Here is a 23,446-nt window from a genome sequence, read left to right as displayed (position 1 = left end):
TCTTTAAAAAAAGAAATATCCTAGTGTTCTTAAAAAAAAATAAATTCTGAATGTACTGTATTTGATGCCATTATTAAGACAGTGCTCTGAAGGTCTGTTATCACACTGCTGTGCTCTTATTCTTGTTGTTTCCCTTACAAGGATTTGAGTTATTGTCATCTGAGATAAAGGCCACACTTGTAAAAGAGAAAAATAATCATCCTTTACAGTCTTGTTTATATTTATATGTGAGGTGAAACATTTAATGCAAAACCCAGTAGATATCAGAGAGGGCATCTTTATCACAATAATATTCACAATTTTATTTGGTCCTGGAGTTAAGGTTTCATCTCTTTTGAGATTCAGTCCTTGTTATGCCATATTTATTATTCATCCGTTGTATCAGTTTCTGGTTCAATTTATCATTCCACCTTAGGTGACAAGAAAAATATTCTTCTCCATACTAAGAACTAGTAGCCTCTCCACTTAAATCCTATTCAGAATTTTGAAAGATATATCAAGGTAAGAAAAATAAGAATATAAACAGAAGAAACTCATCATACTTTCAGGGTAATTTTCAAGGTCAGAATTGACATAAAAGGCTCTCTTAACTTTTGTTCCTGTTGTTTTGCGGTTTTCTTGAGTACAAGATTTGTATTACAAATACAGTATTTGTATTAGACAAAAATAAGCTTTATTTAATTTTATTTTAATTTTAATTTTATTTATTTAATGTTTAAGCATTTACTGTTGTAAGAACATGGAGATCGTCATGCATTTGATAAGGTGTGTCATTCTGAATATCAAAACCTTAAAAAATATATATATAACAAATCAGAAATTTTGTGAGTTTCACGTGTTTTTTACATGTGAATTGATACAACAGAAACTGTTGCCTACCTAGGGCTAGCAACATCCATAACAGCTATTAAACAATTATTATTTTTTAACACAGTCAGCAATATTTCAGTGTTTGGTTAATGCCAGAAAAATGACATTAGCAATGTCGGGACTTGCTGCTCTTGATACTCTGCAGCAAATTAATGACACTGGGGCCTTAGAAAAGTTGTTCAACTCATACATAAGAAAAGAATGACCACTCTAAGTAAAAGGCTTTGCTTTTTTATGCACTTTAATAAACAAACTCAGACACAGAGCTGTGATTTCTGATTGGGAAAATCTGCCACCCTGCACAACCCAACAGGTAATGGATTCTTCATGGATCTTTCATCTTCTGGAACAATGATCACAGTTTGAAGCAACACTGAGAAAAATAGATTAAAAATATCACCTTTTTCACAAGACCTGTACCACATGGTTGTATGTAATGATGAAACATTTCACTTTTGAAAAATAAAGAGCAAAAAATAATAGGGAATATTGTAATAGCACCACTAAAACACTGCACAATATTAACTGCATGAATATGCATATGAAAATTTAAAAAAATTAAATCAAAATAAACACATTTATCTTGGATAAAAATATACTAATTATTTATTTTTTTATATTCCCATTCAAGTTCTTTTTTGAAATTAACTCTTTCCAACAGAGCATTTGTTTTGTATTAGCTTGTATTTTGTTCTACCAAAAATATACCAAATGAAACAAAATCATGGCTAGTTTTAAAATATACTTCTGTGATATAATAGTTTAAAAATTTTTCCATAGTCATGCATTTTTGCCAGTGATAATGAAATTTTAAATTGAATTAGAAAAGTTTTGGTCACATATTCCATCAATAGCTATAGGCAAAACTTTCACTTGTTAATTTATCTCAGAATCTTCAGTAACTGTTAAGCACATTGGAAAGTCTTAATAATGACCCTTTAACTAGTTTCACAGTTCTGTGGTTCTAAATTTTTGTGATGTGACATACAGATAATGATGCCCCAAAACAGATTTATAAAATGTGTGGTTTTGTTGTTAGAGTTTTTTTCATTATACTCATCATTTTTAAATGCTAGAAAGATGGCTATTATATTGATTTGTACTTCAGCAATCTGAAAAAAGTCTATTTAGAAAGGATTCAGCAACTATGTTTCAGAGATTAATTTGCAAAGATACACATTACTTGAATATCTAAAAATAGTGTTGCCCAGCAACAAGCTAAAATATAGGAATGTTACTAGAAAAAACTAAAATATTTATTACATTTAACAATATATGTGGATTAATTCTATCCTACAAATCTGGTATACTTTTCTGATGTCATATTTTTAGCGTGTAATTTCCAACTAGCATTCATCATGAAACAGCTCCTTCAAAGATCCAGGCTGCTGAAATACTTGCCTTTCTGCTGTGATTTGAAGACATTGGAAGAATGCTTAAAACAATGCCAGCTGTGTTTAATTATTCATTATGCTACTGAACCAGGATTAGTATTCTGTGGGACTCTGGAGTAATATTGAGCAGTGATTCTGGTGATGTTTCCAGATCTAGTTTGTTCTTTGAAGCTTATGCCTTTCTACACAGACTATTTCCTGAGGGACAGGGTGATACTGGCAGGCCAGCAGAAATGGTAATTGTGTCAAAACTGTACAGTGAATGATGAGCTGCTCTAGTGGGAGACTAAAAGAAAGTGCAGGGTTTAATTACAGCCTGAAAATCTTCACAAACTCTGAAGAGGGAGAAGTCTAGACTGTGCATTTGGCATTGATTTCTGAGCATTATTAACTTTCCAGAAACACTTCAATGTGGCATAAGATAAAGCTTCACATAACAAGAGCTGCACCTTTCTGTTCTGCAGTCCTAGACAGTCTAACTGCTGTGAACAAGTGTCACCTAGGAAGCCAGAGGCCATTATGCAAAGCAGAATAACTACTTTCATGCCTGTATAGATTTACAGTAAATCTGAAAACAGATTTCCACTTCACATAGTAAAAATGTGTACTTGAAGGATTCAAAATCTTTTCTATTTCCCTTCTTCGACAGAGCCTTTCAGTGATGAAAGTTTAACTCTTCTGCAGCAGTTTTCAATAGAAGAGGAAGTTGAATTCTAGCAGTGGTTAAATCACACACAATGGAGTACCAACAGCTTTGATATCACCTTTTTGATAGCTGAGAAAACAAGCACATACAACTGTCAATGACATAGGACTACAAATAACCTTAATGAAATGTAATAATCTTTTTGCATTCTCTGAGAGTGAAAGTAATTAATGCATTACTGGTCTCTTGTCACAAAAAATACCATGTGGGGAAATGAGAAAGGAAACCGAAGAACCAAGAAAAGGAGGACACACAATGTCACATATCAGGTGAGGTTGTGGGGTGGGAGTGGGGCAGAGAGCCAGGCAGAGCCAGCTGGCTTTGCCCCAGAAGAGCCCTGGAGGATGAATGGTGCTGCTCAGGCATGGCTGGAGCAGCCTGGGGGCAGCCAGTAGACCTGCAGTGTACACCTGGAGAAGGTTTTTCACTGTGAATCTCCCTGTAGAGGAGGAGCCTTCCACAGTAGCTTAGCAGTATCCTGCAGTGATGGCTAGAGTGATGGTCTAAACTCCATTCCTTTCATATGGATTTTATGTCCCTCTCTTGGAAATTACGTTTCAGTTTACATAGATTTAGTCTGGCAGCTGTGTTTCTCAGCAAAGTTTGTTAGGTGCTCTTTGGGGTCCTTCTGTCCTTTTCTGACACATTGGAAAAGGAAGTAGGTCCAGCTTAATAGCTTGCATCCTAACAGAAATCTATGTTTTTCAACATAATACCTTGTTTCTCAGCTGTATCTCAGCTGACAGTTTGCACAAGCAGTGATTCCCTACATGGATGTTCAATTTTGTATTCTCATCTTCTAAGGTCACTTGCCACACCACTCTGTTAGCACATCCAGCACAGAAATGTATTTGTCATAAGACATCTCTTCCAGAATTTTTCTCTTGTCAAGAGAAAAAAAAAACTCTTATTTTATATCTGTCTTTAGGAGTTTACATTGGGGGTGTATCAACATCTGTATATTAATTACTGTCTGACTCCTATTTGTTTCCTGCAATAGCAACCCATTTGGGATTATTATTCCATTCATGTTCTGGCAGTGCCAATAAGAGTAAACTAGCCACTGCCTGAGAATGCTCAGAAGCTGAGACACTCTCATTTGTATTGTAAAATAATAGAACAGCCCCTTGTAAGGTTAACATCTGTACCAATTCGTAATTCTACAAGCAACTCCCAGATATGGTTTGGGACCTAACACATGCCAAAGATCTTTCCCATAGCAGAGTAAATGAGCTCAATAGTACCTAAAAGACATTTTCCCATGTCTACTGGCCTTGTATTATTTCCTACTACAGATATAGTACATGGTTCCCATAACGTTGTTTAATCTCTTTTTTAAAAGAAGGTGAATATAGACCTGCTTACAGTCAAGGGAGTGGCTTACCCAGAGTATTCCCTTCTTGAACTTTAACAATGGAGAGTTTGACCAGGAGGACTGTGGCAGAGGACTGACGTGCAGTGGGACTCTCTAAATGTAGTGTCATGCTACAAACCTGCTATTTCTCAAATTTCCAAAGGGTAAATGAGATTTTTCCCATCAGTATTTTCTGATAGTAGAAGTAAATATAACCAGATGTTTTGCAGATAGAAGAAACTAAAATGACACACACAAAATAATATCATATTCCTTACTAATTTCCTACTTCAGAAATCTTCTCTGTGTTACCATATGAGATACTTCAATTTCTCAATTCTGTTTTTAACAATGAAACCAATAGCTCAACTTATTTTCTTTCTGGGTCTTTTTACATTCTTCTTTAGAGTTTTCTTCAATCATCACACCAACAGGCTTAGTGTGATTATTTATCATCAGTCTTTTAACAGCTATCTGATCAAATATTGTCTTCAAATGCCAATTTGTCTCATCCTAAACAAAGACATTTCTTAATGAACACATGAGAATATGTAATTAATAACTTGATGAAGCTGATAATAAAATAAAAAAATGCCTAAGCTGTGTGTAGATTAATTTTCAAAGATATCAGGCTTCAATAACTGGTAAAAATTCAGTGATAAGTTAGTGGCATCAGTGCACATTTCTACCCATATATTGCTCTTTTAAGCAATTCCAAAATCAAAGTTTTGGCTCTATTCACTGAAAATACTCTGAGATTTATGACTCAAGACTACATTCCTTTCATTATTCTGATCAAATTTTAAAAGTCTATACATATTAACAAATCTGTTCTAGTTACATTCAAGGTAGTGGAAATCTCCAATAACTTTTGGCGTGTTTACATAAAAAACACATTTTGAAAATTACAGAAACTACAGGGCAAAAGTTGGTCTAGTGGGATATATGTTTGATTTCTGTGTACTCTGTGGAGCTCTAGATCATTTGATGATTAGTTTGTTGGGTTTAGGTTTAGAATTCCTGGTTTTTTTCACTCTTCAATGCTATTTTGTATTTCTAGACTCTAAGACCCTGATGCCTGAAAAATGCTGGCTATGTTCAATCACCTCAACTACAACCTGTGGGTTAAAATATGAACTGTAGATAAAACACTTTTAACAAAGCCAGTGAGCAGATGCTTAAGTGGGTAGCTTTGAACAGTGAATTCACAGAGCTGGCTGGTATGTATCTGATGTGTTTGCATGGACATGAAAACAATTTTTACATCTTTTTCCTACTGACCAGCAAATTTTTTTTTACACACCTTCTTTTGCCAGAGTTTTTTTTTCTATTTAAATAAAATGCATCATGAAAGAAAGAGGAAAAAATAACACCTTGAAATTAGCCAGTTTGAGACTCCTATGGAAAAATGTCAAAGGGAAAATCATGGTTCCATGAAAATGAAGAATTTTCCCTTTATTGAGATGAGGTCAAGAATGCTTTTGCAGTTTTCTCCATCATTTTCTGCCAGCTATCTATATCTAGAGCTGGAAATTTTTCTATGATTTTTACTTTGGCAATAAAACAGAATTAACTGGAGTGTTCTCTGTGTTTGAAAACCTTTTTTTTTTTTCCAAAGTCCTATTTTAGAAATGAGATTTCTGTTTCCATTTACTTATTTTCCTAGTCTGTTCAATCTGATTCCTACACAGCTTGGAGCAGATGTCTGTCTAGCACACCAATACTTTCCCAGATTCAGACAAATCATTATGGTGCTGCTACTACTCAGTAGCATTCTACTCTCTTTTATTAATAGAGCTGTTAGAAATGCTGATATAAAGTCACAGGGAAACAGGACTGCTGCAGCCTGGTAACCCAATTTATGACAGAGCAGCTGATTGCTGTTGCCACTGAAGGCACCAGTTTAAGAATTTTTATCAAGTCCTTAAAGGAATGATTCAGAGACTGAAACTTGCAAACGTCTAAATTTTGGAAATTCCAGAATTCCATTGTAAAATTTGCATCTTTATCAAATAATTCCTTAAATTTCCAGGGCAGTCTTGTACAAAGGTAAAGTATTTTAGTTAAACCAATGTGTGGTAGGGTAATTGACTTCTTATTGATAACATTATTGATAACATTGTTTTCTCCAATTCAATGGAAACTTTCTGTTTAAAAGTGACAGACACTTTAGAAATGCTAGTATTCTACTTCTGTGTTCTGTGGAAATATTTCTGGATAAAACCACACATTCAGGTTGCAGAACCGGCCAAAATAATTCTACTTATTGACACTGATTAATCATTGTAAATGTCTGCCCCATTTGTTAAATATAATAAAAAGTAATGAAAAATAAAATTATCAGCACCCTATTTCTCATTAAATACACTGAAAAGCACACAAATTAATTAGGGGATATAAAAAAATGTAAAAAATCATCAAAAGAGAACTATATCAATAATAATTGAGAGCTAAAAAATGTAACCATTTTTTCACTGAAATATTTTCATTAGAAAATAAATCCCTGCTATTTCAGAGTGAAATAATAAGTTTATTTCATGGCAATTAGAAGTCAACAGAGTCACATCTTCCAGTTAAAAATCTTTACTAAAATCTAATCCACAATTGTGTCACTACTGCACTATATTCCTGAGATACATCTTACCCTGGTGAAACTTTCTCTTTTGCTAAATGTGGTTGAATGTCGGTGTGAGGCCAAAATGTCAAACCTCAACATCTTTGTGTTTCCCCAGAGAACTGTGTGATCTAATTAGAAGCAATTCTATAATTACTTTTTCAATAACTCAGACCTTTCTTAATTCCTCACCACAAAAGCTTACAATATGACCTCACGTTTGACAGATTCTTCACCCTTAACAGATTTCCAGAAGATGTATGTTTGTTGTCAGGCATGAGAATAAATGTAAGAGTAGAGCTGATACCCTGGAGAAGAAAATCACAGCTAATTTCTTCCAGCCCTACAAGGCTGATAGTGGTGGATGAATTAGATTGCCCATATCCCTTACACAGTGCTAAAACTGAAAAGGAGTCCCTCCCACTGCACGGATTTTGCAGCCTTATCAGTCGTGTAGCTGAAATGTTAATTTATTCTGTGACCTGCTCACACTGTTGTTCCCTCAACTAGTCTTGCATTTTCTTTTTCCCCTGCAAAGATGCACAGTTTACCAACATTACTGTGCAATAGTCTATGGTTTCCCAATCTGCTGACAGAAATGTCAGGGTGGGTGAGCTGGCCCAGCCCTCTACTGCTACTCACTGGTGTACATTTAAAACAAAAAAGTTTCATTTTGACTTAATTCCAGTGCAAATTCTCAGAACTGGCCAAGAATTTCCACAGAACTTAAGAGAAGTTCCCTAAACCAAGTAAACCATTCTCCTGATACAGGTAATTTATAATTAATGTCATTCTGGATATGTTTCCAGCTGATAATTTCATGCACACTTGCACTTTTTCCTTCAGTGTAAATGTTGGTCTAAGTTTGCTGGAATGTAATTTAGATCTTAAAGTCATTTCGTGCCCCAAAGATATTTTCATACATAGTTCATTTACTCAAGTTTATTATTCGAATATAACCCAGTTCAGGTCCCCCTAGCTATTTTATTAATTTATAAACTTCTCAAGAAGACAGCAGAAGAACATATCAATGATGATAGCAATTGCTTGTATTTATACTGCTTAGATGGTGTCACTTTCTTAGTTTGCAGGAAACAAAGGGTGCCATTATTTTCCCCTCAATATTTCTTTTATCTTCTTTCATTTCTAGTGTTCTCTCCCATCCCTTTTGAAATTTATAGGACAGTCCTTAAAATAACCTTGAGAGTTAGGGTGAAGCTGTAGGATAAAAGAGAGTTTAAATTTACAAAGGAATGAATGCAGAACCATTTTCCCCAGACAACTTTATCCTCATACAGTATCACTTTAATAATCCTCTGTTACTCTTCTTCCTTTCCTTACTGTCATCCTCCAAATGTTGCAAAAATGGCTTCTGAGGAATTTTTCAGATACTTAGTTCATTATGCTTGTCTTTATTATGCAGCATATCCAGTACTTGTATAGCCATGACTTTTTTCTGGTTTGTACATTTTCTTTCTCACTGTATTTTACCTATTTCATGATGTCACTTGAAATCATTTTACTTGAATAATCCCCTTAAAATGAGATAATCTGAGTGTGCTTTGGTTTATTAATTTCTTCTGTCCAGATTATCTACTGAAATAAGTGATAGCTTGAACAGCAGGTTTGTACTTGGTTGTTGCTGGAATTTTTCCTCATCTTTTTTTAAATAACTGTTTTTTTAGTCTCAGAAGCTAACAGAGGTAATTCTTTTTAAATAAGTGTAACAGTCTCCATTAGATGGTGCAACTTTAAAATAATTCTCAGAGCTATTTATCTTCTTTGAAGAGAGCTCTTGTTAATATTATTTTGTCTTCGTTCAACTGTTTAGCCCTTAGCAAAGCAGGCTAACTGAGTTTTTCACTTATAAAATTTACTGGATTTCTCCCCAAGTGCAAAAAGATGAATCAACCCAAAAGCAATATAATATAACCAGTTTTCCCAAAACTACAAATTTTCAATTATCAAAATTTCTTTGGCAAAGGAAATGCAGTGCTTCTTGTTTGTATGTATGATCCTGAATTCTCTTCCCATTTTAGATTTAGAGACAGCTAATGGCTTTCTAGAGCCATAGCAAATGTGGTGCACATATACTAAGAAAAACCTCAAATTTTTCCTAAAAGTGTGAGACTTATGAAAATCATATTTGATGTGTTCTGAATTAAACAGTGTTGAATAAACATTATACATCTGAAATAATAAGAAAGAAGAGTGAGATAAAAGCTGAATCCTATTAGGAACTTGGGGAAGAACAGGGATAGCAAAGCTAGGTAACTTCTAGGTCCCAACAGTGCAGACCAGAGGTTAAATTGCCTAGAATCCCTAAGAGGCCATGAAAGTAGACTTGCAAGATAAAATGAATTTATAATGTGTGTTTAGGGTGGGGGTACAACAAGACATGGCAGAGAAGCTGGTGCTTGAATAAACCAGCCTCAAATGTCTGAAAATGAGTGTATTTCCCACTTTCTTAAGCTCAGCCATCTACCTTGAGTGTAATGGAAGATATCTCCTTCCACTTGAGATCTGTGCTCTCAGATGTAATGAAAAATATTGTCAAGGTTTATCTTTTCTGTTTCAATTAAGTAGCAACACTTACCCTCTCATTTTAGTAGTCAAAATTCTGCATACAGAGATTTTCACTATTTCAGTTATTTCTGGCATTACTTCAACTACATATGTTGCTACATAGTATTGGCAGGCAGACCCACAATATCATTTTCAAGCTTTGCCTTAATTCAAAAAGGATCTGAAAATTATTTGGTGGTAGGAAAACAAAGCCATTAGGAAAAAGCCTCCTTATTTGTTAGGAAAGCTAGTAAGGTGGAGAGAATTCCCAGCCCCTGTTCCTTCAATTTTTCTTTTCTTTTTTTTTTCTTAAACTATGGATGTAATGTCCAAAATATATCAGATCCTAGAAGGAAGAAGGGGTTTCAAGGGCAGAATTTTTTAAGTCCCAGAAACAGCACTCCTCACTCAAGATGGATTTGTTGTGTCTTTCTTAGTCAGTATTACTGATTTTTGAATACTTCTATCTTGTACAGAGCTGATTCAAAGAAGGTGTGACCACATTGAAATATTTTAGAAATGTTTATGTCATATGATTAATAGCTAATCCAGAAAAGCATGTCTGATATCTAGCAAAAGCACAAACTAAACCACAACAGTTTCCAATACCCACAGGGGAAGGTTTTACTAAAACACTTTGAAGTGTCCACATCTACACGAGCCTTCAGCTGAGCTGTAAAACACACCAGAAATGATTTTTTCTTGAAACCACTCTTGCAGGCAGGAGCACTGTTTTATTCATTCCCTTCAGCTTCAATAAAGCCTCTCTTAGATTAGGCTGAGAATTGCCCAATGTATGGATTGTTAGGTCTGGGCTAAATGCCAAACTGCTCAGCTGTCTTGGGACTTAGTTCTGGGTATGAACACAAGCAGAACTTTATGGATATAGAAAATATTCATGTCAAAATTGGAAGATCTTTGATGAAAGTAGTTAAATGTCATTCAGAAAATGTAAAGAGATATTTTCAAAACTGAAATATAAGTTTGTTTGTATTATTACAATTTTTAAAAATGTTTTAATTAGTTCAAGCAAAATCAATATATAATCATCAAGGTCAGTCTTGGTGAGAAATTTTTCACAGTTAATGATATTCATCCTCTTGGACTGCCTTGTTGCCATGTTCTATTATCTCTCTTCCCCAGTCACAGCCCAATGTATATTATTTCAAATCCTGTGTACACTTCTAATAAAAATGCCTAAATAATGGAGAAAAAATCCATGTGTAGGAGGTCTTTTTACAAATGGTAGTGAAATTTTGAACTGTGAACATTTCTTTGTTGAGAGTCTCTTTTCTACTAAGACTTGCCTTGATGATGTGCATTTAGACTTTACCCTCCCCTGTTGGAAAAAAAATGTAATGTGTTGTATAATTAATTTGTTTTTTAGAAAGTTGCAATTAAAAATTCAATTGCAGGACAATTTTGTCCTCCTCAGGACAACTCCCCTACCAGAGAATATCAGCAGTGTGGTGAAATAGATGGGCTGTATTTTACATTTTTAAGTGAAGATTTGTGCTGGGAGGCCTCTGATTTGCTCCCAAAGTGAGTTCATTTATAAATGAAATACAGCTCTTGACAGCCCTTAGCTAAAAATTGACTTCAACATCCAGTGAAGCCACTTCATAAGCAAAACTCCTGAGGACATCCAGTTTATCCCAGAGGTACATGTAATTGAATTAACTGGCATGCTTGAAACAGGGGTTCACTTACCAGAAACTTTGACTATTTGCACTCACCTCACTTTAGACTTCAATTCACAAAAACTGGATGTTTGTTATTATATGAAAGTGACATTCATATGAAAGTAATTAAAACAAATCCTACAAGTGACCTAAAAAAATGGATAAATAAATTTCTTCTCATGTCGGTGAAATGTGTCTTACTGATTCTAATTTGTAGACCAAAATAAATTTTGTTGTCACATTTTTTGGGTCTTTAATGGAATCATAAACTCACAACATATACAAATTTTTCTGTCATACTTCTGAGATATTAATTATTTACATTCTTGTCCATCAAAGTTGATCTGTTGTTTCTCTCTGACAGAACAAAAGAATTGTCATCTAAAAGATATTTGAAGTAGCCAGAATGCAGTGTTGTGATTATTACAAGGATGAAGTGTGTAGAAGACTTGAATAAAACTAACAGGTATGGATAAAGAAAAGGAGTAAGTTGTGTTAGTGGTAAAACCAAACAGCCTGTCTGAAAAAGTAATACACCCCACCAATGTTAGATTAATCACCTTTGTTATTTTTGCTTTTACCTCTCCAAAATGTGGTCTATTTCAGAGATATCCAGGAAAATCTACTCCTGAAAAATGCACAAAAAAAGAGGCAAAATGTTTGTGCTCATTTTGATCTAAATCATATAATGAGGACACCTTCAAGAGAGTTCACCTCTCTTATCTTTTCAAGATTATTTAGGCACTGCAGTCTGCTAAAATCAGAATATCTGGGGCGTGAAAATAATCTATACATACATTTTTAGCATAGCCAAGTACAGTGCCATCAAAGAATCCCTCATATTTTAGTTTGTGCTGTCACATAAATGTGCCAGAGATGGTGCACCATGAAGATCCCAGCACACTGCTGGTAAAAGACAGAAGCCATGGGATTGTCCCTCTCCCTTCTTGGCATCCTTAAAAGTTTCTAAGGATTGATTCTATGTTTTATCCATCTACTATATTTCCACTAATTGTGTTGGCTGATTTGTCCTTAAAGCAGCCTTGAGCACCATTTCCCCAAGAGCTAAATTGTGTAAAGAATGAGTGAGTGAGTGAGTGAGTGAGTGAGTGAGTGAGTGAGTGAGTGAGTGAGTGAGTGAGTGAATCACCCTTATGAGGTCTCAAACATGCAATTGTGGCTGCTTTTAAAAAGTTGCCCACACATATCTGTTAACACTTGGAGATGTGGGCCTCAGCTCAGGCATTGCTGCTATGGTGCAGTGGCTGTATCATTCCTCAGGAAGAAGTTTGGATTGAAGCAGTCAGGAAAGCTCCCTTGTGCAGATTTAGTTAATTGGAGATGGTTTTGTTTGGAGTTTAGCATTCTTCCTCTTTTTTCCCTATTCATCACTGTCTCAATGTAATTTCTTAGGCATTTGTCAAAATACTTCTGTCTCTGTGATGGTGCTGACCCCAGCCTACAATTAAGCACCATTCAGCCACTTGCTCATTCCATCCACACTGCTACCAGTAGGATACAGGAAAAGATCAGAAAAGAAACATTGAAAAAAATTAAAAGTCAAGATAAAGACGGGTTAACAAGGGAAAGAAACAGAAGAAACCCAACCCCAAAGCCACAACAAAACAAAGAAACAAATAAATCCAAATGAAACCAACCAACCAAGCAAGTGATGTAAAGGCACTCAACCACTCCTAGCCAGCAGATGAGTGCACAGCCAGTCTCCAAGAAACAGATGCTATGAAAAAGGTACACCACAACCTCTCTGTTTTTTTGGCTTTGTTTTTTTTTTTTGTTTGTTTGTTTATTGGTGAGCATGACATTATAGAACAGTGACTATCTCTTTGGTCTCTTAGGAACAACAAACAGCTATGTCCCCCTTTCAACACCTTGCCTGTTCCTAGCCTACTTGTTATGGGGACAAAGTGTAAAAGAGATATGCTGCTGCTATGGAAGCACTGTTGATCAACAGGTATAATATTGGAGGATCTAGGTTTTGTTGTACTCAAGTGACTCTAACAATTCCCCTTGAATTAGTCAATTACTCCTGTTTCTTGAAAAGCTGTGGAAAAGTCTTCAGGGATTTTTTTTTTTCCCCCTGTGGAATTTGATAATACATATAGGATCATAGAATGGATTGGAGGGGACCTTAAAGATAATCTCTGCAGCATTAAAACTAAACTGGATAAGAGGCTGTGAACATAGATTCATACACTGCTCCACTGCTAGCACTACCAACCATTTGTTCTAATATGTCTAATCTTGATTTCTGCTTTCTGAAGTTTTATTTATTTATTTTTTCCAGGCAGGAATAGCAGAAACAGGGTGAGTAAGATAGTGAAATACAGCTGAAATTTCAATGCTAGGTATATGTTATGGTGCAATATCAGAAGGAATAATATATAATTTAAAATTATTTCACTTAGTAGAATCATTATAATTATAGATATTATCATAATGAAGAGAAATACTTTTAATAAGCTATCTAGAATTTTACTTATTATTTTACATGAACAACATTCTTAAGATAATTAGTTTGGTTTTAAAACACTGCATAGGAGTTGATACTAGCAACTTAAATTTCAAGTTGCCTTTCTTGAATGATTAAATAATTAGAACTGTTATTTGCAGGACTAAAAACACTCACATATAAATGACATCTGTGATCAAAATACAGTATTTGATCAAAAGCATTTCAAATACAACCTAAAAAAGGAACTTTGAAAAAGACTGCTTCAGACACATAGTTATGTGACAGTAGTAAAAACAAACTTGTTAAAAGTGTATTAACAACTTTAAAATCTAGGACTTAAAAAAAAATTATTGGAGTTCACCTGAGTCTTCAGAATTCGCTGCTATAAACTTCTAGATGCTAAGAAAATAAAAAAGCAAATAGCAGTTCCTCCCATAGTGATTATTTTAAAATTTATTTTCATTTTGCAAAACTTGCTTCAAACACATACTTGTTACAGAAATTACATTTGGATTTGTCACCTGAAGTAAGTTTCTTGTACCAATTCAGTTATAACAGAACCATATTTTAACCAAAATGACAAAACTAGCAAATATCATTAGGCTCCAAGATAATGACACATGAAAACTGTTATTTTAACACTTTATTTTTGTAATCCAAGTATAGCATATAGATACAGTATATTGCATTGCAGCAGTAATTTCTGACATTGTTAACACATTGAAGAATCTAAATGTCAAGTTACTGATATTTGGAGATTTGCCCTTTGGTATAATTCTGTTCAATAAGGCTAAGCCTTTGTGTTTCCTACACAGTGTATGTTCACAAGATGCAGGGTGCAGTACCAGCCTGCCATTGCAAGCACAAATAAAGATATTCAGGCAGGAGATCTCCTAAATGTAAAACATTCTACTACATAATACATTTTAGACCTGAGATAGGAGAACCAGAGGATGGATGAAGAAAACAGAATTCAAAGTCCCATAATTAAGTCACTCATCTTTGACCTTTAGGTAGCCAGAAGAAAATACCATTTTAGCTGTTATAACAAGAGTTTTACATAAGCAGCCTGAAGTCTGTGGCATTTCAAAACAGTGGAATGGTGTTGGAGGGACTTTATTCTTTATATTTTTTGTACACAGCATAACCACATAGCCCAATACCAGAGCAAGCTAACAGAAATATCTGTAACACTAACTGCTCAGCTTTTTTAGACTGGAAAACTCTCTGCCCTGTAATATAATCATCTCCATGGAGGTTTAGCTGGGAGCTGTTGCTCAGCCTGTCCTGCAGCCCATAAAAGTGCCAGGCCTCCACATGTCTCCTTGGCGTGTCCCTCTCCTGCTCAGCATGGCTTTCAAGCAGGCATTTACTAGAGAGGATTATGGGGCAAGCATTCAGAACTGAATTGCATCTTGGCTTGATGTGTGATCTTACATGCCCCCTCAAAATGCTTCTGTCTTTTAAAGGAGCATGAAAAGGGAAAATGAAAGCAGATTCAAATCTTCAAAGAATTTTAGATACCTCAAATGTCAGTGGTGCCAGAGCTCTAGTGATTTTAATTTCATAATTGCTGTTGTGATACCTGTTTGAAATGATGGGAAAGAACAAGAAGTTGGAATGTTGAAAACGTACTGCAAGGATCAGAGGGAGGAAGAAATTTAGGTTTTCTGACTATTATTTATTCTTAAACCATTTCAGATCTAGCATATCAACATGATAGAGAATGCTTTAGTGATTCATTGAGAGCAATGCATTTTTAGAAGAATTTGAATGAACAGAAAATACAGATTTGGCACAGGATAGAGGGAAGTCACTTCTTATCATATATAAGCATGGAAGAAAGCACAAAAATGAGAGGGGCAAAAGAAAGTTTCCAGGATGGCACCTCAGTAGCAAACAAATACGTAAATAAAAGGTACATGACATAATTTACAAGGTAGCTTTTTTGTTTATGGAATTTTTTTGCAGATTACTTTCTTTCTCTGGACAGCTGTGTTAAATATCACAATAGATGACTGCACAAAGAATTAAAATTTTTCATTAATTCTTATTTGGTTCTATCCTGTGCAACAAAAGACAATCTGAACTACGTTGGAGAGACATACCACATTCATCAGTATCACATAGTGGGGACTTAAACTACATTATCTCTAACTATACACAGACACACACACACACACACACACATATATGTGTATGGATATACATATTTACACATACATATATATATACATGTATATACATATATACATATACATATACATATACATATACATATACATATACACACACATATATATATGTACATGTATATAGTTACTGAGTAGCAAGCTTCTGTGTGGGACACGGAATTTGTCAGCTGCACCACTTACCTGTTTATTTTGCTGAGTTTGGGAACATCCTAATACAAGCAATAGCTCTTTTCCCTTGGACCAAAGGCCCTGCTGTGCTGGGAGACCTATCTTCTGTGGACAGTGATGGAAGACACCTCCCCCTCCCTACCTGACACTGAAGTGAATGGTTTTATAATGCAGGCTCCCATGGTCATAGCTCATCCTTAAGCTGCTTAATACTGGTAAAAATATTAACTAATACTATTGGAGCACTATGGAGCTCGTGGAATCTGGTGTCGTCCTGGTGTAAGAGAAAACAAACTTTGGGTGTGGTGATATTGAAATATCCCCTGAGGTGTCCAGTTCCTGGGCAGCAGAGCCTGTGATAAGATTTGGCAGATTCTTAGGGCAGTCATGACCTCTCATTGCCTGGGACTTTATATTTGAGCAGGTAATCAATACTGAAAAACTGAGGCAACACCGATAGAAGAGACCTTGCCTATCCCAGTGAAAACCAGCAACTTTTCTCCCTGTACTGGGGCCTGCCCTGTGCCTATCGAGCTGCAGGTTCAGTACTCTCAGAGGACTGCAGTTGAATTAGGAATCTGAACAGCATTTGAGGACACTATGGCTGAGATAGGTACTCAAACAATGACAGTAATTGCACCAGTAGTGGTCAAGAAGAAATGGACAAGGCAAGATACTGGTCCACATCATCGATTAGAAAGGGAGGAAGAAGAAGCAGGAGAATCTGAATAGGAGAGGTCAGAGTTGGTCCTTCAACAAATAAATTGAAAGGAGTGAGACAAATCAAACAGGACACCAAAGTTACACAGTCCCTGACCTCATTAGAACTTTGAGACTTGTGAAAAGATTACAGCCTCTGGTCAGGTGAGTGGACTTCTGCCTGGCTGCTTCAGTGCTGGATAATGGCACTGACAGTCAGCAATTGGAAGGTCATGAAGCCAAACAGCTAGGATCCCTTGCTAGAAATTGAAGTAGGAATTGAAATAAAAAGAAGCAATTTGTAGTTTTTGGAGACATGCCCTCTCAAGTGTCAGGGCAAGATATCCATTTAGGGAAGATCTTGTGAACTTCCTAGGCAAGTGGACCATTGCACATGAAGGTATCCACTAGTTGAGTGTATTAGCAGTGCTCAAAGTCATCTATAGTAAACTAAAAATTGATAACACCCCTAAAGATCCAGAGGATGTCTACTGCTCAATGGCCACGTGGAGGAAGGTGATTCAAAATGCCCCTGCAGCTTGGTAGCAAACACATTACCTGGAAATATGTACACCAGCTGTAAAGGTAGCATCCTCCTGGCTCTGAAACATAGAAGAAACTATCTTATCTCAACCTCCAATATATTTTCCATGTTATTTTCTCTGCCCTGTCCAGATGGGAAGGGAAATGATACAGCCACTTAGTGGGCAGATGGCATCTAGTCAAGGTCAACCCACCATACCCACCTAAATGACTCTATGATTCTCTGATTTTATCAAAAAGCTCAAGCACCTGTCAAACTGAACGTCTTTTTTTGAGGAAGATGGTTAGTGACCCAGAAAAAGGAAATCCTTGGGCCTTTACAGCCTTACAACTGTTATTCCAATCCTGAAAAGCTCTTCATGCACCTTGCACTGTTGGTCCAGTGTTGATTTTTGTTCTGGAATCTTTTTTGTTCCTGACTGGATTCTTTCTCATATCCTGTCAGGCCATTATATATTGTTTATCTGGACAGGTTTCAGCTTCTGCTGACAGTGGTGGCTTTCATATCTTCCAGTTTGCTTTGGTCACAGGTCCTTCCTTTACAGAACTAAGCAACAGTTCAAAGTACGTTAAGTGGGAGTTTGAAGCTTGTGGACTAAGGTTTCAGCAACTCTAACTACTCATGCAAAACTGTGCAGACAAAATGGCTCATTTAAAATAATTCAGTTAGCTAAAATGTGTTTCAATAACATTTCTACATACATATCATGTTAGAAAACTACTTGTGCAAACTCTTATTTCATTGAAGGCTACATTTATTACTTTAACACCAAGGATTTAATACTTCTTTATATACATGTAACTTGGAAAATGCGCAACAGATCAATACACAGTAAAATAATAATTCACAGAATCACAGAAATATTTAGGTTGGAAAAGATCTCCAAGGCCAATTACCAACTTGTCAACTAGACCATAGCACTAATGGTCATTCAGTAATTTCTTGAACCTCCTTCAGGGATGGTGAATCCACCATGGATAGCTCATTGTAATGTTTAACAACACTTTTCATGAAGAAATTCTTCCTGATGTCCAGCAACACTTTTCATGAAGAAATTCTTCCTGAACCACCCCTGGAGCAGCTGGAGGCCATTTCCTCATGTCCTGTCACTGGTGGCCAAGGAGAAGAAGGCAGCTCCCATGTGGCTACAACCTCCTTTCACATGATTGCTTTCTTTTTTTGCAGGCTAAACAACCCAAAGTGACCCAGCCACTCCTCATATGACTCACTCTAGACACTCCAGCCCCTCAATGTCTTCCTTGTAGTGATGGGCCCAGAACTGGGCACCGAAATTCAGGCATGATCTCACCAGTGAATTCATCTAGTTCCATTAAGTAAGAAATTCAGCAGTTACTAATTTTTCTAATTGTCTTATCTTTGCTTGAGCAATTTCTTATTTATGTCACATATGAAATTTTAAATAATTTTGTATCATTAAGATAAGAAGACATTTAATATGACTCTTAAAGTCCTCTTTATTTGTGCAGCTAAATCTATTTTTTTGGTCCTAGGCAAGACTGTCATGTTTAAAGTGACAAGGTTGTTGTTTGCCATGGAATAGTAAAGATCTATGTTTTCTTCTCTGTGCAAAACAGTTTCCATAAGACATTTGGCAGGTTTTCATTTAAAACAGCAATAGTCATTTTGTTTGTCTCCTTGGAATTTATTAATATTATTTTTCTCATTGTTCAATAAACAGAATAATCCCAAGCAATTGGAATATATTAATATTAATAAACTGTCAAGCTGTAGACATTCTGAAGGAACATTCTGGGAATAAATCATAGATTAAATAACCTCTTGTGAATAAATAATAAATACAGATGTGCACACATTTGCACACACCTAGGATTTATTATATACATAAATATATGTATGCATCAGATGAATACACTAAAAACATATTGATTTTTAAAAATTATTCGTGTCAAAAAACTATGATGGCAGAAATAAATAATTCTGCCATCTGCTCCTTCTCTTGTTTTTTCTAAATAAAGTGTGTCTTGTTACATTCTAGCAAAAGTAGCAAAAAATACCAAGAACTAAAATAATTAATTTCTGAACATAAGATTCTTAGAATCTCTGTTACTAGGCCAAATACTACAATTCACTAGCAATTTTTTTAAAATGTCTTAGAAGTTTTTAACTTCTAGAGGTGCTTCAAAGAAACCAGTTCAAAAGCTGAGTCCCTAGTGCTTCATGACATCAATTGCAGAGATGTGACAAATAATCTAATGCCTAGAGTCCCTAATTTAAACTCAGCTTTTACAGTCAGCAGTTTGATGCACAAAAGACATTCTTGCTTCATTTTTGAATAATTGGATTGAGTGTGCATTGTGCTTAGTAGCCTTGGCAAACAGCAGGGCTTCCTGACCTCTGTGAATGCATTCACATCTGTCTGCCTGTAAGGTGTTTCCATTTCCATTTCAGATGCTTCTGCCTATAAATGAGAACATGGGTGCCTTTCAAACTACCTACATCTTCCATCTGCCAATCCTTTGAACATGTGTCCTCACCTGACATCTGTACCAGAACAGATGGGATACACTGTGGTTTGGCTGGACTACACACCCTACAGACAGGCTGGATCCACACTCTGACTAGGATTAAGGTCCAATTTTTGTCCCTCAGAATTCCCTGGGAATCTCTTTAAACCTGTCTCTGATTTTGATCCAAGGGTAAGGAACAAGCCTGAGTGTGGATGAAGGCATGGATCTATGCTCAGAATGAGAGTAGGTATTTCTGTTGTGTGACCAACACTACACTGAGAAGAGCTGCCAGAGGAATTTCATTTCTTCTGCATGGCAGGAGACAACATCATTCAACAGGAGTAGCAGATACAGGATTTTTACCTTAATATTGAGACTGTATGTACCAACTCTTCATGTGTCAATTCCTTTTCACTAGCAGTTGCAACAACTACAATTGGTCCAGCATCTGAAAATGTAACCAGTAACTTAAATTTGTCAGCAGAAAGTGACCTGAAATCCAAAGCAAAATGCTCATTAGCATTCAGTAAATATACACCACTAAGATGAGTCTCCTCATGGCACTTCAGAGCGCATGACTCTAATTCAAGATGATCATGCTCTGCTAAAAAGCCTATAAATACCATAAAAAGAAGCATACAAATAACAGAATAATAAAACAATATCTCTTGAACTTTAGAAATTATTCTATGTATTAATAGATTTCATTCTTTATTTACAATTGATCCTCTCCTTTAAAAAAGCCCACATTATTTATTTGTATTGAATTAGGCACAATAATCCATTTTCCATTCTGATTATAGTTTCTATGAAAATTATATTTCCTCATAATTAGTTCATTTTCTGTCTTCAGAAAGGTAGGACTTTGCTGTAATCTGAAGAATCCATCTATTTTCTTCAAAAATACTTAAATATGTGCTGAAAATTCTTTAGCAAAAATAGACAGAGCTTCCATCTAAATTTCATATAAAGCCACTACAAATACTAAGACAAATTATAAAATTATATTTCTATTAGCACTTTTCTTTCTTTGTTGCTCTTAAAGGTCAACACAATTACTGTGCACAGGGGTATCTGGAGTGCAATTTTGCTAACAACTGTACTGCCTTTTCCTCTTTCTGGTGTTCTTCAGCAGGCTCTCTGTCCCCATCATCAGATGTTCTTGCACCAAAGCCAGACAGGAGGTGTTCTTGGCACTTACATGATCCATATGTCAAGGCATGGAATTTTTTTTTTTAAGTGATGGGCTGTGTCTACATACCCAAGGATCCAATTTTTGTCACTAATAAAGTATTTTGCTGGAGTAAGAGGAAAGCTAAGCAGCTGACTACAGGCTCAGCATGGGGTCTGCTTCCTAATTTTTGCCTCTGCTGTCAGAGGACAAGTTTTTTGGATTTTCAGCCAGTTTATTTCTTAGTGCCTTTTGCAAATAATGTCTTTCTCTAGTTCCTAATGAGATCCATATGCAAGTCATTCAAAGGGTTATAGCCTCATGGCCACATGTGATTCAAAGCACACTGGCCAAAGAACCATTCACAGAACATTAATCAGAAATTAGAAATAAACTCAACTTCTTTTCTGCATAAACACAGTGCATTATTGTTGGCTTCTATTCAGCAAATAGTAGGCTTATATTACTCTTGACAGAGCCTGCCTATCCATCTGGCCACATGGATGCCTGCTGCCTGATTAGTGCTTTGATAGTAATTTTGATTTGCTCACAGTAACAGAAAGTGTACAGTTGTGTCTCCCCATTTAAAGTTAAAGTGGTCTTCCCAAAACACGTCAGTATTCAGTAATTGCTGGGAATTTGATTGTTAGTGGGTTGTCTAGGCAGAGCATAGACAAAACTCTACATTTTGTTTCCTTGTTATCTTCCAGATTTCATTCTATTTTTACCAAGGCTTCAACAAATCTTATTTCATAAGAATGATATGCTAGTAGCTGTTCTTTACTCATGTCAGAAACTAAAATCAAACAATTTTTTGTTTTTTATAATTTAGTTGAAAATTTTAATTTATGTGTTAAATATATAGGGAAACATTTCAATGGATGTAGGTATTGTAGGTATTTCTGAAACAGAAGAAGAGTAGGAAGAAAAGTATTTGTCACTATCTTAACTCTTTTTCAGTATCCCTGAATGCTTCTTTTCGAGTAGGAGACATTTTACCTGACACAGCATCTTGAGATATATATTCATATTTCTTCTACTCTGATGCAAGCATTGAGTCAACAACAGAAGTTTAAAATGCATGGCAATAACTGGGCTCAGGCATCCACCTGATCATCTTGAGGATTCTGTGAAACAGGATGAACGGCATTATGTAGACCAAAGAAAAGAAGCACTGAGTACTGCTTTGGTTTGTTTCATCCTATTCTGAAATAAAGACTTTTAGGAAGACTACATACATAAAAGAGAATTCTTTATTTAATCCCAAGTAGGTTTAAAAAATACATTAGCTGGCAAAATTTTGACCCTTTAGGCTTCTTTATTAACACATACATGCAATTAAACAAAATAATTGCTTCAAATAACAGCTTCCCACATTACTTAGCTTCAATTCTCACCATGGCACACTAGTTTTCTTTTTTTTTTTTTTCTTTTTTTTTTTTTAATTGAATTAGAGTTCAGTTGCTTTCTCTGTAGGAAGGGAGGGACATATTTTGTCTCAGCTGTTTCCAGTTTGTCCTCCAGTTAGTGTTTCTTCAACCCTTTCTTCTCTTTCAGAAAATCTATGTTTTCTTTAAATGAAAGGACAGACAAAAGAGCAAAGAAACAAGAAAGACCTTTCTTCTGTCATTTCCTTCCAGAAATCAATCCAATCAGTGTTTCTCCCAGAACCAATTCAGAGCTAGAAATGACACATAACCTGTGCATAAGAAATGTGGCACTTCTAGTATTAGTCCAATTTCTACTCTAGAACTGCTCAACCATTTTTCTCAAGATATATGTGCAAATGAGCTAGTGAACTTATCCCCCCTTCTCTGTTTGATGGAGAGAGCTCTTCTATTTTCTAGTTGGTTTCTCTTTATTAATAGTCAGTTTGATTTGATGTCTTACAAAATATTGTAATTGCTTTCAATCTTTTTGATATCACTTTGGAGGCAGCAGTTGAATAATTTGATATAAGTGGAAGGCTCAGTTCAGTTGTCCATGCATTGGAGCAGGTAATGGGGTTCATGCAACAAAGATAAACACAAAGTTTGGATTTCAAAACAAATACCATTAGCTACCTTCAAAGCAGAAAAAATTCAAGTACATCACCATGATTTTTAAAGAATTTTAAAATTTACCGTTTATAAATGTAGAAACTTAAGCAAACACTTTACTGTGACCAAACAAGAGAAGGCAGTGAATTCATTAATAATTTTGTGGTCTCCTACACAGATCCTCAGAAGTTCTTCTAGTTTATTCTCTCTCTCAAGGATAAAGAAAGGCAGTTAGTCCTCACTAACATCACTTGGCTTAGTTCTTCCTAAATGCATCCTGAGACTGAGACTCCTAGTCAAGCTAGTCTCCTGTCTCTCTGTCCTTTCTGTTGCAAAGCTTTGCTTGTGTAAAATCAAATGCCTCCAGCTGCTCTTTAAGCCTTTTTACTACATGCTCTCTCCTCAGTGAACAAAGAAAGCAATTTCCTGGGTTTTTTTTGTATACTCAGAGTAATTTGCCAAACCTATACTCAGAGTCCATTG

The sequence above is a fragment of the Oenanthe melanoleuca genome, chromosome 1A, assembly GCF_029582105.1.
Source record: "Oenanthe melanoleuca isolate GR-GAL-2019-014 chromosome 1A, OMel1.0, whole genome shotgun sequence".
NCBI classification, from domain to species: domain Eukaryota; kingdom Metazoa; phylum Chordata; class Aves; order Passeriformes; family Muscicapidae; genus Oenanthe; species Oenanthe melanoleuca.
The sequence above is the reverse complement of the archived record's forward strand: the minus strand, read 5'-3'. Positions refer to the sequence as shown.